This window comes from Sceloporus undulatus, chromosome 5 (assembly GCF_019175285.1).
Source record: "Sceloporus undulatus isolate JIND9_A2432 ecotype Alabama chromosome 5, SceUnd_v1.1, whole genome shotgun sequence".
NCBI classification, from domain to species: Eukaryota; Metazoa; Chordata; class Lepidosauria; order Squamata; family Phrynosomatidae; genus Sceloporus; species Sceloporus undulatus.
The window spans coordinates 184187270-184201632 of NC_056526.1; the positions used below are offsets into that span (position 1 = coordinate 184187270).

The 14363-nt window shown below is 40.6% G+C and overlaps 1 protein-coding gene across 5 annotated transcripts in view; it reads left to right on the forward strand.

Annotated features, from left to right (window-relative positions):
- The window catches only part of SLC4A4 (solute carrier family 4 member 4), a 243332-nt gene extending 235433 nt beyond the window's left edge, over nt 1-7899 (forward strand). For all 5 annotated transcript variants that reach the window (XM_042470501.1, XM_042470504.1, XM_042470503.1 and 2 more), the window contains one exon: nt 962-7899. The gene's annotated coding sequence lies outside the window, so the exon portion shown is untranslated. The remainder of the gene's footprint in view (nt 1-961) is intronic.
- The last annotated feature ends 6464 nt before the right edge of the window (nt 7900-14363 follow it).

The window sequence follows — 14363 nt, forward strand, 5'->3', positions numbered from 1 at the left end:
CCACTTTTGAAGCTCCATCAGTGTTCTCCAAAAAAAACATTCACACCCCCCCTTTTTTTGTAAAGAATTGTGTGATTTGGGGTGATTTTACCTGAAAACCACACAGAAACTACACCATAGTGGGAAATGATCCTATGTACTCCCCATATCCCCCACCACCATCAAATTCTTGTTTTGATTGGGAGTCCCTCAAAATGGTGATAAGAAGTGACACAACATCACTTTCTGTTGCCATTTTGAGAGAGATTCTGAAAGAAAACAGATAATTTGTTATGCTGGGGTGTGTGGCCTGCAAGTTGTAAGGTTGTTGCCCACTCCTGTGTTAAGGGCAGCCTCTTTTCCAGCATTTATGATCTTAAATTCATGTTTTTACGGGCAAAAGAATAAAATTTATTTACATCCACTTATGCCCTTAAATTCTACTGCCCCCGAACATTGCATCTTCCAGGGAACACTAGTTATTTTAGCTTGAGAATGGAGACATGGAGAAGCTGAATTATTCAAAATTAAGTGTCTTCCATATTTCAAACACCTGCTCCGGGTCTATGGCTTTTTGTCAAGACCAAGTGCACAGTGGTGCCATGTTTGCTAGAAACTTTGTCTAAACACTCTTAATACAATGATGAATCCACTCCTGACCATGCTTTCTTGATATATGCCTTCATGTGATTCCCAGTCTATGGAGATCCTAAATTCTCCATGGGATTTTCTTGACAAGATTTGTTCAGAGGGGGTTTGCTATTGCCTTTTGCTGAGGTTGTGAGAGTGTGACTTGCCCAAGAGCATGCAGTGGGTTTCTGTGGGTGAGCAGGGATCTGAAACCTGGTCTCCCAGCTTCCAAGTCCTGATACTCAAATCACTACACTATACTTAGTTTAGTGTAGTGATTTACTTTCAGAAGTTAATCTGGGTGTATAAATTCTGTGTTATGAGTTTTCGTCTCTTTCTTCTCTTTTTTCAGCCCTCCACGAACTCCAATGAAAGTTGTGCCTCAAATTAGAATAGAACTTGATCCTGAAGATGGTGGTTATTTCTGGAGGAGCAAGGGAACAGAAACTACTTTGTAACTTGTCCATTAAGCTTCTGCTGAACTGGCTTTTTTCATTCTTCTTTTTCCCTCTGTATCACTAGCCAAATATTCAATTGTTCCCTGCCTACGGGAATGCAAGACATATGACACCCCTCTCTATTGGATCTTTCTTCCTCCCTCCACTTGGTATTTTTTTTTTCTTCTCAATCCATCTCTTTCTTTCATCCTGACCAATACATGTGGATTTTTATCTGTCTATATATAGGTTTTTGCCTTGTCAACCATACGCATACATACTTGTCCTCTGGAGCTTTTCACCAGAGGATGGAAGCATTATCATGGCTTTGTGAAAATGTCAGCGGAACTGTTATTATTTGGGGGTTGTTGGGTTGTTTGTTTGGTTTTTTTTTTTTTTAGTTTTGAATCAGTGTTTTTCTTTCTATTCTTATTTTTGGTTATTTTTTAAAAATATATCTCTAGCAGAACAAAACTGACCTCCAGGCTAATTCCCCATAGTTCTATACTTCTGGAAAAAAATGCTGCTAATCTTAATCCGCTGGTAACGTCAACTTTGCTTCTTTAGTCTCAAGCACAGAAAATGAAAATGGTACATCATTGCACAGACAAACTGTTTTTCTTTGCCAGCCTCTGTATAGCGTGTGTTTTGGAATCAACCCTGTCCTATGCAACTTTTATTCTGTAACACTTCAGTGGATTCTTAACCTGTCAGCTGCGTTGGCAAGTGTTATTCTTATTTCCTAGATGGCATCTGTTTTAAATTATGGGGGCCTAACCTGCAACTTATATTTTTTGTCAATTTTTTAACCATTTTTTAAAAGATTACTGTAAAGAAAAATGACTTTTTTTTCCTGCAGCAGGAAACGTATAGTTTTGAGTAGTTCTACCTCTTATTTCTAGATGTTGGACTTTCTCTTTAAAAATGAAAAGACAAAAAAACAAGAAAGATTTAATAATAATATTAATAATAATAATAATAATAATTGTATAGTATGTTATATAATGTGATTTTTACAAAAAAAGAACAAAAAATAGAAAGAAAAAATACACACTCTCAAGGGTATATGGCATAGCTATATTAACATCTTTTGTTGCAGAATGCCTGCTCTTTCTCTCTTTCGCCTCTTCCTTCAATTTGTATCTTCTTCTTAGCCATCTGACCTGATCTGATTTTGTCACACAATTCTTAGCGGAGTCTTTTTTCGAAGCATCTGGCATTATCTTCTTTGAATTGCTGCCATGGTGCCTGCCTTCATCTAATAAGAGACTTCTGCTGACCTCCTGCATAGTCCCCAATAATAGGAAGAGGGCATATGCAGTGGTAATGCAATCTGAGTTACTTTCAGACAGGAATGAGTATTGTTGCATGAGCAGATGTAGACTGTAGTCATGTGTTGATTTTCCTTTATTGATAGCATTATTTCATTTGTACCAACTTGCAGGCACTCTGTGTGTGTGTGTGTGTGTGTCCACACTTGCGGATTTAACATAAAGTAGAGTGGAAATGATTTGAGGGGAGGGTTTGTTAAAGCCTTAATTATCGGTCTACATACTCTAGCTCAAGCGTAGCAAATATTATGTAGTGTGGATTTCAGGCCTATTAGACAAGGTTGATAGGCTGGCTTTATGCCACTCCATTTTTGTTATGTTCTCAGATTTCATTTTGAATCAATCGTAAACATTCATGATGTATCTTATTCTGGGCTGTACCATTTCTGACTGCATACGGAGATCTCATCTTTGAATGTTTCTCTGCAGAAATCTCCCCAAGGTGTGCTTAGGGATATAACATATGTGTGAGAATAGCTGGGGGCTGATTTCAGCCCTCCTCTGTTCTCTTCTCCTTTCTCTGTGCAGAGAGTAGGGATGTAAATCTTTGCTTGCTTTGTTCTCACATGTGAGAATGAAACATTGTTCGAATGATATTTGCTTTTGTGACATTTTTGTGAAAAAAATTGCAAAGTTTTTTTTTGCACAAAAGCAGTTTTTTTGTACAAAATGTGTTTTGTGCAAAATTGCTGCTTGTTGAATAAAATGTAGTGCTTTTTGTACTCTTTGCTTTTGCACAAAAATGTATTGCACACACAAAGAAGCACCTCAGTATTTTCTAAGAAGCCCCCCAAATGAATTAAATACATACAGCCATGTGAGTGCTGGCCTTTTAGTGCTCATGTGAGGATAAAAATATCTCACACTGGATGACTTTCTTTTTAGTGGGGGGTCTAAACATGTTGAAGATGATAAAACCCATAAACATTATTTATTATTTATATCCCTTGAATGGAGTAATTGGTTTGAAGTAAGGTTTAAAATGTGATATCCCTCACCTAAAACTCATTAAATAATAAGCAGCTTCACATAATTCTGCTGTAAGGGCAATGGGATAGACACTATTTCAGTATATAGGGAGAGGGAGAGAGAGAGAGACTAGCATATACCCATACACATAACCACATTCATATATACCTAATGGCTGTTAAATAATTAGAAACTGACTCAGTAGTTTTCAGAAAATCCCACATTGTTTTGGTAAGGGAGTGCGGCAGTGACCATAGTCCAGAGTAGTGGTTCCCAAACTTTGGTCCTCCAGATGTTTGGGATTTCAGTTTCCACATTTCCTGACTATTGGCTGACTTGGCTGGGGTTACTTGGACTTGAAGTTCAAAACACCTGTGGAGTACTAAAGTTTGAGAACCACTGGTTCAGAGCAATCTCTGTAGACCTGAGCAGCATCTTAGGCACATGCCCCAGTCTTCTCCCTCCCCCTCCAACTTAGATTAAAACTCCCCTAAATTTTGTGGGCATTTTGTTGTGCTGTTGCAGATGTTGTCTCTGCTCCCAGAGCACAGCCTTCCAGATTAGAGCTGCTGAGCTGACATTAAGTCTGTTTCTACATGCACTTTCAGACAACGGTCATTTACTTTTACAATGAAGTGCATAATTTTTGAACCTGTCTACATGGCCAACTCATTGCAGACTCCAGTTGTTACAAGTTGGAAACAGCATAATGTATTTTAGACATCTCAGTAAACTAAAGGTGTAGATAGTTTCAGCATTATCGGGGGGGAAAAAACTACTGCTATATGGAAACACAGATGAATCAATATCCTGGCTTAAGGAGGTTTGCTGAAAGGGCCACCATATTCATGCCAAAGTAAATAGTAAAAAAAGCACAGAAGTAAACAGAATTGTAAAACCAGCAGCAATTTGCAGTGTAACACTTCCATGCACTCACTTGTATACACATTCAGACCATTTCCCATTTGGTAGTCTCCAGTGGTCAGTCTCTCCCAGCAAGGGTGTTCCATTCCTATACCCTATTAAATATACTTGAATTCCTTCAGTAACATTTGACTGTTCAGCACATCTTCTGTTGAATATGTCATATACAGAGGCCTACATTGTACAGGAAACATAACAAAGAAGTATGTTTTGGTTATTTATACTAGTTTGAGAAGGGACAGGGGACAAGAAGCTTGATATGTTGCATTGCATGCATTCCTGGCATTAGTAGCATTTGGCTACCTGATTTATTTATTTATTTGCTTTGGATTACTAAGCACTATGAGTGTATTTACATTATAGCATATGTTGGTACTATTACACCAATTTAAGTGGTACAGTTTCCTTCTGCAGTGAATCTGGGGGATTGCTGTTGGATGAGGGTCCAGGAGATCTTCTGTCGGGGCCACAATTTTCCTCAACACTACCACACAGTTGCAGAATCCCACATGGGAAGAAGGAATGCCTATTCAACCAAGAATGCATAATTGAGAGATATACCCAAAATATTTTTGAACCACAGGAAAAGAGCACTTTCTTGTGTAGCATGACTTACATAAAGTGGTTTGTGGAGGACGTTTGGTTCTCCTGTTGTAATAATCCTTCTTGCCTAGGTTGCCAAAGTCACAGCTCCCCTGTTTTTAATAGGAGGGTATAGGTGAGGAGGAACTATCAGGACCTGATGTGGCAAAAGTTTAAGAGTGAATGAGACATGAGAGCATAGAGACAGCTGTTGAAAAATACTCTTGTGTGTGGTCATATATGGCTTAGAGGACATAGCACAGTAAAGTCTTTAAACCTAGGCACCTCACATGTTTTCCCTTTAAAAAGTGACCATTAAGGTCCCAGAAGATTCTGTTGTCACCATTTACTGGACTAAAGATTCCAGAAGTTTCTGGTGCCACCATTTACTTGACTACTGTTAATGTGGAGTGGGAGGAGGGAGATGGGGAGCAGACTTTCAGATTCCATAAAGGTATTCAAAATTTTACCTTTTAAAAAAGGGCTTCTTTGCAGCCTAGAAACTTGCTATCTTATCCTGTTCTGTCTTGCTCTACACAACAACTTCTTACTTTCTTTCAGTTAGTCTCTAAGGTGCTACAAAATCTCTCTAATATTTGCCCTACACAGTTTCAGTTGCAATCCTAATAATACTGGTTAGGGCATAACACACTGAATGCAGCGGGAGTTATTTCCAAGTATAGATTCAGACTGTTGGTCAAGTGAAGGGTCATGGTGTCCATAGTTTTGAGAACTATGGATCCAGGATGGAGCCCCTCTGACCTATGGGTTTGATGTGGCCTGCTAGGCTAGCTCATCAGTCCTAAAGGCCTTTTGGATGAAGGCCTGCCGTTCATCTTAAGGCCTACCGCTCAAAAGGAGAATGGGCAGGAGAGTGACTGAACCAAGGTCTTAAGGACACAGCTCTGTTGTTCCACTTCTCCCTCCTTTTCCCATGTGGAGCAAAGCCATCTGTGCACTCAGCTAGTACTTCAGAGTGCTCAGTCCCCAAGTTTAGCCTGCTCCTGTAAGTGTCAGCTTAGTTGGCATCACTTGAAGGCTACCTTTCCCTTGTGGAGGAGTAAAGGTGCCTCAGCTGAGGTGCCATTTTGAGGTGTGATTCCTCCATCCACCTGCCTTGTTGAGCTCCATCTATATGCCTTGTTGCTCTGCCCCAATACAAATCAAAAGATGCAGTTCAGAACCATTACAATAGCTTCACTTTTCTTAGTGGGATGTCAGTTGAAAACCCCACACCTAATCATGACACACTTTTAAAGACTTTGATATCATATCTCATGGACTTTCTTAATATTTATAATAACCTTTTGGAACTCTTTTGTGCAGCGTTAACTATATTGTGGCCTCTGCCTGATCCTGGCCTGCTCCTCCCAGGTTTTGTGCTGCTCCTGGTGTTTGGTAGGGCTCCAGTCCCAAGCACCAGACAAGCATGTGCACACAAGTCACAGTCTTGAAAACAAGCAGGCAGGGCAGGATTGGGGCACTTCCACCTTCTAAAGGGGATGGACCCCCCCCCCCTTGTCATTCTTACTGGCATTGCTGGTATTAAAGTGATCCTTTAGATCAGACTAATTGCTCCTGCAAGAAGAATATATGGAGCTTTCACTATAGAAGGGCAGGGAAAATGCCACACCATGCTCTGTCTAGGAAGAATCCTGTCCAAAAATGACTCCATGGCTGTGAGTGTGTGTCACTAGCCTTAAAGGAGTTATGGGAGCAGCAAAGAAACTTGGGGAGGGGGGTAAAGAAGAGGGAAATATTGACTTATTAGGCTCAGTCAGCAAGCTTGATGGGATCTTACTGATGATGATGATGATGATAATGATGATGTTGACTGTATCCCCCTCCCACAGGTAGGAATATACAATTAAAGTACACTTGAAAGATATCCATCTAACCTCTGTTTAAAGATCTCCATAGAAGGTCAGTCAACCACCTTCCAAGGCAGTCTTTTCCATTGTGAACAGCTCTTACCACCAGGAGGTGCTCCCTAATATTCAGTGTGTTTTTTCTTCTAATTTGAATCCATTGCTTCATATTATAGTCTCAGGAGCAGCAGAAAACAAGCTCACTCCATCTTCTACATGACATCACTTCAGATCTTTAAAGTTATGATGGTTACCTCTCAATCTTCCCTTCTACAGGCTCACCATACCTAGCTGCCTAAGCTGTTCCTTATAAAGCTTGGTTTCGAGACCAAGTGGACTGGAAAGCATGATGGGAACAGAACTTGGAAAAGTTTTGTGTACTACAATTCCTAGAATCACTTGACCAGCGTAGCCCAGCTTGTTGGGGGTTTGGGGAGTTATGGTCCAGAAGAGTCACTATTTGAGGCTCTTCTTAGGAAATCTTAAACAGTCTAAATCCAGTGAGGAATCATAACATTTTATTTGGCATAAGTGTTCATAAACTTCATCAGATGCATGTCTTAGGAAGGCATGTTGCTCAGACCAAGCCCATGGACATGCTTTGCAAACACGCTTCTCCTCAGGACTAATATTCGTGAATTTTTAAGAGCCAGAGATGACTATCCCAGACCTACAATGTGAACATACTGCCTGCCTGTCTCTCTCTGTCCATCTTTTTGTCTCTTTTCTTTAATAACCTCCCAGATACAGTATGTGTATGCATTATTTCTCAGAATCAAGATGCACTTTCAGATACATTTTATTGTTGTTGTTGTTATTGCTATGTTATTTGTTCATTTTCAACTGTTAAAAGTCTGTATTTGCTTTGAATGAATGATGTATTAAGAAAAACACAGCCACTTTATTTTGAAATGAAGAAGATCAACACAGTAGAACAAACCGGATTTTGTTTTTTGAAACACAAAAAGAGAAGGAAACATTTCAAATTGTTGAATGATTTTTCCCCAGTAAGAAGAAAAGTAAAACCATGAAATTACTTATAACATTATAGGATTTTACAGTTTTATGAGGCTTTCTATTGTGAATTTTATGGAATCAAGAAATGAAGAAGATGAGATATTTTAGCATTTATATTTTTCAAATTAAATGTATACTGAAAATAAAGTAACTTTATGCATTTGTCTCTGTGGGCTATTTCCTGTTAGCATTCCTTCTGCTAATACATTTGTTGTTGTTTTTAAATATGTAAATTGATGTAAAATATGTTACATATTAACAATTTGGGGATTAGGAACAATAAAACAGAAAGAGTAATTATGAAGTCCATAGTCCATTCTAACAATCAAAATTTCATTTTACATTTAACAGAGGTTTCTAGCCCTCATGAATGCTATAGGGTTTGCTGCTGGTGCTTGGCTTCTTTCTCTACACTGCTAGAAATGTAGAGGCCAGACATAGTAGAGGGTGAGCCATTGGGGAGGAGGCTTTACAAAGAGCTGTTGTGGCTATCAAAAACAGATCTGTACAACACATGCAATCTTACCCTGTGGAGCCATTTTGTATTTTCTGCTGTATAGAAAGCTTCTCTTCCCCAAGAATAGAGAGATGTATAAGCCCATGTTGCCTTCACATTACACATCCTGGTGTGAATTAAACAAATGAATACATCCCATGAGTGGTTAACACATCTCTTCAGTTGTTTTTCCTTTTGGCTAATGGAATTCTTCAGTATTTTCCATGGTTTTAGCACCCTTACCACCCATGTCATTGCCCCTTTGAATTTTTTTTCCATCTGTCAAAATCTCCTAAATTAGAATGCTCAGAACTGTTAGACTATTCCAGCTATGACCTTCCTAGTGCTGAGTACAGTGGAATTATTACAACTGAAGATTATATTATCTTTGGAAGTCTTAGACCAAGCTCTGCTAGAAAACATGTTAGCATCACAGCAGGCTCTTGAACTGTCCTCTTGGCCCTTCCTTGGCTGATGTTTCTGGCATCTGGCCCACCCAAATGAAGCCCTGGTGCTGGTTTGCAGACCTTCATACGTTTATTTGAGATGACAGCTGTGCTGTTGTGGAGGTATAAAATCACAGCCAAAGACTTGCATGTTTCATCTTCATAGCTTAGAAGTCATTAAATGATATGACATGCTTCCTATGAAATCCCTTTTTATGGAAGTGCCTTATTGGATACAACATGGAAATTTTACTACTAATGACATCTACTCTTTTTATAGCTGTAATTAATGGAGTAGTGAGCAACCACTGTTTGTCCTGAAAATGAATTCAAAGAGTTTAAGTGTTTTGTTTGGCTGCTCGGTGGGACATAAATGCTGTACAACTAGATTGCCGAAGGAGGTCCAAATACCTCTACTATTGTTTAGATCATGCTAGTCCATAGGGCAACATCATTTGGGGAGCAGGATTCTATCCCAACTCTTTGGGATGGCAGAGGCTGACCCAGGTCTCTCAATGCGCACTCATAGCTTTGAACACTGAGGAGATGGTTGTGGCTTTTCAGTGATGTAACATCTGCTTCTACTTGCAACCATGAGGACTGAATTGAAATTTCCATCATCCTGGACTGATGGCTCCGATTTTATACAAGAGATCAGGGGTACTGTGCAGAAATGTACACATGGCCCTAGATGTAATAAAATGCTGCAACAATAGTATGTTGCAAGCTTTCAAAGAAGTGTTGGGATGAAATAGATGCCTGGGTATGTTTCGTATTTGTAACTTCTGCTGGAATCACTACCAATGCAGCTCTTCCATTATATCTTCCCTACTGGGGACTTAGATGGGCAGGTGGGGCGAGCAGGAATAAGGCAGGCAACCTACATAAGGTGGGTTGGGTTGCCCATCTTTTTTCTGCTAATCATCACTGATGTCCTTTGATTACCTCTGGGGCCCTTTGACACTAGACCATTACAGCACTAGGATTCTACTCAAATGGAGTCCAAAACCAAGTCCAAAGCTCTAAAATTTTCAGTGCACCCAAAGTGTCCAATCCTATTCACACCAATGCATCTCTCTCCTCTTGGCTTTCTTCCTTCCCCTCACTGAAGTTCAGGAGCTCAGCACTCTTTGTGTGAGAACAGGAGTAATCCACGCTTCATTTCAGTGTTTACAAGAACTGACTAAATTTGGGGGGGGGGGGAATCATGTTTAGGGGAGTAATCGTTTGGGACTACTGCTACTATCACTACTACTACTACTTTTGAATATGAGGGGGACATGACATGAAAATGAAATTGATAGATTTCTGTGTCCAGGATTAGGGCTTCAGATGTTTAGCTCTTAAAAATCAGGATTTGGATCTGTATGCCACATTAATGCTGAATTATAGTGTCCTTATCATTGACAGGGTCCTTGCATTTAACAGCTACATGTCAAGCAGGTACAATATGGTCCTCTCTATGATGAGAAGAGGTGCACCTATTGATCTAGGAGTCCAAGTAGACCACAAGTTGAACATGAGTCAACAGTGCGATGCGGCAGCTAACAAGGCCAATGTGATTCTAGGCTGCATCAATAGAAGTATAGTGTCTAGATCAAGGGAAGTAATAGTGCCACTCTATTCTGCTCTGGTCAGACCCCACCTGGAATATTGTGTCCAGTTCTGGGCACCACAATTCAAAAAGAACTTTGAGAAACTGGAGCGTGTCCAAAGGAGGGCGACTAAAATGGTGAAGGGTCTGGAAACCATGCCCTATGAGGAACGACTGAAGGAGCTGGGGATGTTTAGCCTGGAGAAAAGAAGGTTAAGAGGTGATATGATAGCCCTGTTTAAATATTTGAAGGGATGTGATATTGAGGAGGGAGCAAGCTTGTTTTCTGCTGCTCCAAAGACTAGGACCCGGAGCAATGGATGCAAGCTGCAGGAAAAGAGATTCCACCTCAACATTAGGAGGAACTTCCTGACAGTAAGGGCTGTTTGACAGTGGAACACACTCCCTTGGAGTCTCCCTCCTTGGAGGTCTTCAAACGGAAGCTGGATGGCCATCTGTTGGGGATGCTTTGATTTGGATTTCCTGCATGGCAGGGGGTTGGACTGGATGGCCCTAGTGGTCTCTTCCAACTCTACTATTCTATGATTCTATGATTCTATGCATTTGGCCAGTGTAGAGGCATGACAATTGGCTTATTCATTTTCAGTAATGACTTACCAAAATTTGCAGAGGTTTGCATATTTAAGTCAGCATAAAATGGCATTTTGGAAAAAACGAAGGAATTGGGGGAAAGTGATCCTGACAGAGTCTTGCAGCCTTCCTCAATTAACTGGAATGTCTGAGAACTTTCTGTGAAACTAGCTGAGCTGAGCCAAGCAGCAATACAAGTGTAACACTTAACAACGCAATATTGATTTACATTAAAGAACAAATTACTCTTTTTCCCCCACCCCAGTTTTTTAATGTTCAAGGGAAAACAAGAGAGAGAAAAAATTTGAACAGGAACATCTGAGTCACCTGACAATCAGAATCATCACAGAGCTGACTCAAATATATCAACTATCATGTGACAAAACATCATTCCACAAACCTGCATGAGTAGCTGGTTGAATTGACATATGAAGTAAAGGGACAGATTGTTGCTGTATAAAAGTTTCAGGTTCTCCATTATTCCTAACATTTTGTGTTCTGTGTGCCAAGTCGTTTCTGTGGCATGGGGACCGTATCATAGCATTATCTTGGCAAGATCCACTCAGAGGAGGACCCTCTTCCTCTAAGGCTGAGAGAGTGCAATATGCCCAAGGTCACCCTGTGGGTCTTTGCATCCGAGCAGGGATTTGGACCCAGGTTCCCACATTCAGAGCCCAATGCTCACACCATTCCACCATGCTGGCTCTTTGTAGTTTGCTTCCTTTCCTTTCCTTCCCTTCCTTCCCTTCTTGTTAGTGCTCTGTACTCTATTAAACCTCCTACCCTTCTCAAAGTGCATCTGATTCATATAGCTTTATGTTTATTCACCTTTAATGAGCAACTAGGGCATCAGTTGTATTGTCACATAATAGATTTCATTTGTCACTCCTTCCCTTTGCCAGGTAGCACAAAATGAAGCCATGATTCTCCCAGTTGTTACCTACAGCTAGTTTCCATTCTGAGGAGCCTGGGTTTCCAGTTGACCTTAGCATTGAATTATCCCTGCTAGGAGAAACAAAAAGGTGCTCTTTCTTGTTTGCAAGGAGACAGCTGGATGCAACAGGCACTATGTTGTTACTAGGAAATTAACTTGGCTGGCCAACAATCCTTTTATGCTTTGACCGAAACCATATGTATGAATGTCAAATGCCACTCACATGACCTTATGAGAAAAATGTCATTCTCCCCAGGACAGGAGGGCTGTTGATTGCCATGTTTGTCAAGGCAGATTAAGTGAGTTGTCACGCTGATGGACTGCTGCAGAGTTATACTCAACAGCTGAATATTCCCATTTTAAGGAAGGAGAGAGAGAGAGCAGTTTATTCATTTATGACATTTGTGTGTCACCCCATTTACACTGAGTTCCCAATGTCGTAGTGGAGCCAGTGCTCACTACACCATTGTCAAAGTGATAGGGCTTTTTTGATAAACAGGAACAATAATCTCCCCTGCCACCTATTCCAGGTTCTTGTTCCCTCTAAGTTACTGTCACTATTACTTATTGTTGCTTTTGTTAGCTGCCCAAATTCACCTGGGGCCTTACATCTACACTTACATCTGCAGGAAACATAATCAAGCAGTTTCACAATGTCCATATTCAGCACAGGGCTGCAGTTATATTACTATGAGGCAAGCTGGAATAATGACCATTGCACATTGGGACTGATGCACAATAGTATAAATGCAACAGTGGGAGTGATATATAATGGGACCCAGTGTTCAATGGGACCGATGCAAAACAGGATCAAATGGACATTGGGACTGATGTACAACAGAACCAATGCACAACAGGATCAATATGCAATGGGACCCAATGCCCAACAGGAGCTATGCACATTGAGACTGATGAATAAAAGGGCCAAATGGACATTGGGAGTGATGTACTAAAGGACTGATGTATAACAGAACTGATGCACAATGGGACCAATGGTGTATCAGAATGCCAGGTAGGGAATTTTGATGCAAATTAGTACAGCCAGGTGTGCATCCAGACACTTGCTAGTGACCTTGACAATTCTTCAGTTCACATCTTCACAATTAACCAGGAAGGGTTCCTTAGTGCATCTGCTACACAGCTAAGTATGCATAAAGCTACACAATACAGACTGCAGTATAAAATCGTGGTCATCATATTCATTTATATACCATCTTTTTCATAGTCTGGGACTCAAGACAGCTTGCAACCATTAGAAGAAACACAGCTATAAAATATACCAAGTACAAAAGTTTAAAAAAGGATTAAATGAGCCAAAAATTAAAACAACTTAAAAACACAGCTATGAAAACCAGCAAATAAAAGACAGTTCAGCACAGATCTGCAAGGCCCTCTTCCCTTGAGCAGTCAGCCTTCAAAGGCTTGTTGACATTAAAAAAAACCCAAAAAACTCTTAGCCTGTTTTTGGAAAGATAGCAAGGAGCATGCCCATCTAACCTGTCTCAGAAGGGAATTCCAGTGCCAGGAATAGCCACCCAGAAGGCCCTCTCCCATTTTCTCACCAGTGTTATCTGTGAGGTTGGTGAGACAGAGAAAAGTCTCACTGCAGAGGAGCTCAAAACATGGGTACTCTACTATGGGAGATACTGGTCCTTGAGAAAACCTGGACTTGAAACTTATAGAATCAAAGAATCATGTAGTTGGAAGAGACTGCAAGGGCTATCCAGTCCAACCCCCTGCCTTAAGGAACTCCTAATCAAAGTATCCCCGACAGATGGCCATCCAGCCTCTGCTTAAAGACCTCCAAAGAAGGAGACTTCACCACTCTCCGAGGAAGAGTGTTCCACTATCGAACAGCCCTTACTGTCAGGAAGTTCCTCCTAATGTTGAGGTGGAATCTCTTTTCCTATAGCCTGCATCTATTGATCCAGGTCCTATTCTTTGGAGCAGCAGAAAACAAGCTTGTTCCCTCCTCAATATGACATCCCTTCAAATACTTAAACAGGGCTATCATATCACCCCTTAACCTTCTCTTCTCCAGGCTAAACATCCCCAGCTCCTTAAGTCATTCCTCATAGGGCATGGTTTCCAGACCAGACCCTTCACAATTTTAGTCGCCCTCCTCTGGACACGCTCCAGTTTCTTGATGTCTTTTTTTAATTGTGGTGCCCAGAACTGGACACAATATTCCAGATGTGGCCTGATCAAAGCTGAATAGAGTGGCACTATCATTTCCCTTGATCTAGACACTATACTTTTATTGGTACACCTAAAATTGCATGGGCCTTTTTAGCTGCCGCATCACACTGTTGATTCATGTTCAGCTTATGGTCTACTTGGGCTCCTACATCCCTTTCACATATAGTCTTGTTCAGCCCATCCTATATCTGTGCATTTCATTTTTCTGCCCTAAGTGCAGTACCTTACATTTCTCCCTGTTGAAGTTCATTTTGTTAGCTTTGGCCCAGCTTTCTAGTCTATTCAGGTCATTTTGAATTTTGATCCTGTCCTCTAGGGTATAGGGTTTTAACTAACACTTTGAATTTTGCCCAGATGTGATTTGGC